This window comes from Phalaenopsis equestris, unplaced genomic scaffold, assembly GCF_001263595.1.
Source record: "Phalaenopsis equestris unplaced genomic scaffold, ASM126359v1 Scaffold000201, whole genome shotgun sequence".
In the NCBI taxonomy this organism is placed as follows: Eukaryota; Viridiplantae; Streptophyta; class Magnoliopsida; order Asparagales; family Orchidaceae; genus Phalaenopsis; species Phalaenopsis equestris.
The window spans coordinates 220,702-223,332 of NW_018164643.1; positions in this window are offsets into that span (position 1 = coordinate 220,702).

Here is a 2,631-nt window from a genome sequence, read left to right on the forward strand (position 1 = left end):
TAAATCCTTACCTTATCTTTAGGCCTTTGCATAGCCCTGCTATATAATATAAGCCCTAACTCGTCTTAGGATTCCGAGGTTGTCGTTTGTCACGATCTAAATCCTCACATCTTCCAGGCTCTTTGTGTGATCATTTCAGATGAATGTAAGCCCTAACTAATAAAATTGGCAGGATGAAACACCTAAATATTTCTCCTCAAAATTGAAGCCAAACATTAGGATAGCTTGGGAAGTCACCGAGGTCCGCCTCTGGATCCATGACATCCCCTAGTTCTTCCTCCTTTGGATTCTATAATAAAATGTTCCAAAGTTGAACCAATCTCCTTTCACACCTCTTTGTTTGAACTCATTGAAAAGTTCTACCCTTTAAAACTCCTTGAAGATAATATTTCTTGATTTTTATCAAGAGTCTTCTTAGGTGACCTTGGTCGTTTAAGATGCAATTAAGTATATGGGCTTGCCCTTACAAGAAGCATGTTTGAGCCCAGCTTAATATAAACCCTATTTAATTCTTTATATTACATAAGGGAACTTGTCGGCAAATACAAAGGTTTTGCAGACCAAACGGACGTCATACTTTCCTTAGTTTATGTGATTGAGTCTCATCCTCAAGTCTTGTGTTTATCCTTCAGTACAGATACATGATCTGACATATAGCGCTCTTTCCTCTTAAACTATGAAAAATATGGGTTCAGTTTGATTTAAATCTTCAACGTCCTTCCAAAGCAGGCGACGGGATTTTGATTCTGGCGACCGACAGCTTCTTACGGGCAACTCCCCACAAACCTCCAACCCCCGAAATAACGCCGGCAGCTTCTGGCAACTCAGTTGGGGACAAGCTTTTCTCTCAATACAAATCAAGAAATCTTATCTCCACACATCAAAAATGTGTCCATGCCCCTCTTGGACCAAATCACCCTTCTTCCCTTGACATACTTTACCCATTTCAGTCTTGGGAAGGTATGGTCAACTCCTTGGACTTCAGGACTAGCTCTTTAACCATTTTTGAACAGAGGGGTTCAGAAGACCATTATGGACTCTTTAAATTTTCATGTGGTGTCGGACCCCCAATAGGTGTGTTGGTGGATTAACTCCATCTGGGCATTCTCTGCCACTGATTGGGTCCTGCGCTGGGTCCTAAACTTTCTCACAACTCGTTTTCACATTTGTTTTGCTGCTTCGCAAATTAAACCAAATCGTGTTGTGTCGCGTGCACTTCATAATATTAATCAATTTTACACCCTTTTAAATAAAGATGTTAAAATTACCTGTAAATTAAGACCTGCCCGGTCTACAGACTAACCTCTACTTTCAGTGCTTGCACTAAGGATTACGAGGCTTTTGGCCATTTAGCTACCCCTAAAACTTTCTGTTTTAAAGCCCGCTGCGATGGCTTACCCAATGCTGACCATGCAACCTGCGAACGGACTGTAGCACTCGTAACGTCGCTGCCACCATCAAGTTTGGAGCTGGATTTGAAGATGAAGATCTCGAGCTGGATTTGAAGACCTCGAGGTTATCCTCGGGAAAGCCCCGTTCGTGGTAATGAAGATCGCTGCTCCGGAAGTACAAGAGCCTCTTGCAGAATTCAACCTGAACTACCTTCAGGACTTCCCTGCTTGCAAGAAGGCTAAAGCTAATGCCGACGCGATGCCGTCGCGCACTCGTCAAACCTGTTATCCCCGCTGCTGCTAATGAGAAAGAAGTGATGATCATTGAAGAGCCGACTGGAGGATTAACTGTCTCACCACCCGTATTTGAAATCGGGTCAAGCTCAAGGACTATACCACTGACTCTAACTCAGAGGAGGAACCACGATATAAGAGTTCGGAGGGCTATCAAAGCCAGGCTCCTGAAAAGACACCCGTTGAGGAGCAGCCTCATCAAGTTGAAGAAGTGTTACCATAAATTTATCCACTCCTACAAGGGAGTAAATTCCATCCTCTGACTGATACCGATGGATATGAGAGTATTCGAAGGATCGCTGCCACATTACTATCACTTCATGGACATGGTGAGGAGGAAAAGAAGTTCACTCCTATCACTTAATGGATAGGGTATGAAGAAAAAGAAACATACTTTTTTCACCCAAGTAAGTTCAGTTTTTCAGAGACTAGCTGTCGAAGAGGGCTGCTTAGTTAAAGAATTACTTAAACGAGTGGGACATGCAACTTCCCCTCGTATGAAAAAAGAAATTTTAAGGGACGTCAAATATGTCAGACGATCTCAGAAGTCAACTGAAAATCCGCCTGCTCGTATTCCCGTCAGGTTCTGCTTTGGAAGCAGAGTCGACATTGCTATTGTCACCACCGCTTCTACCATTTCTAGGACCACAACTTGTCAATCAGCTAAGTCAAGACAGGGTTCAAGAATCCTACCAATCGCCCACTCCAAATACATTGCTAAAATTTTGAAGGAAAAGATGAAGAAATTGTTAGGTACTGTAGTCGGTCTGCACCATGTGGAGCATACTTCCCATTGACATACTGATGTTTCTGCTAGGACACTCTGTCCTGAGACATCATCATCAAAGAAAAAGGTGTGGATACCCAAGGTCGTTGTACCAATACAGTCCAGTAAGCTGCAGGGCAAGTGCATAGAATAAAGCCAGAATCTGAAGTATTTGACATT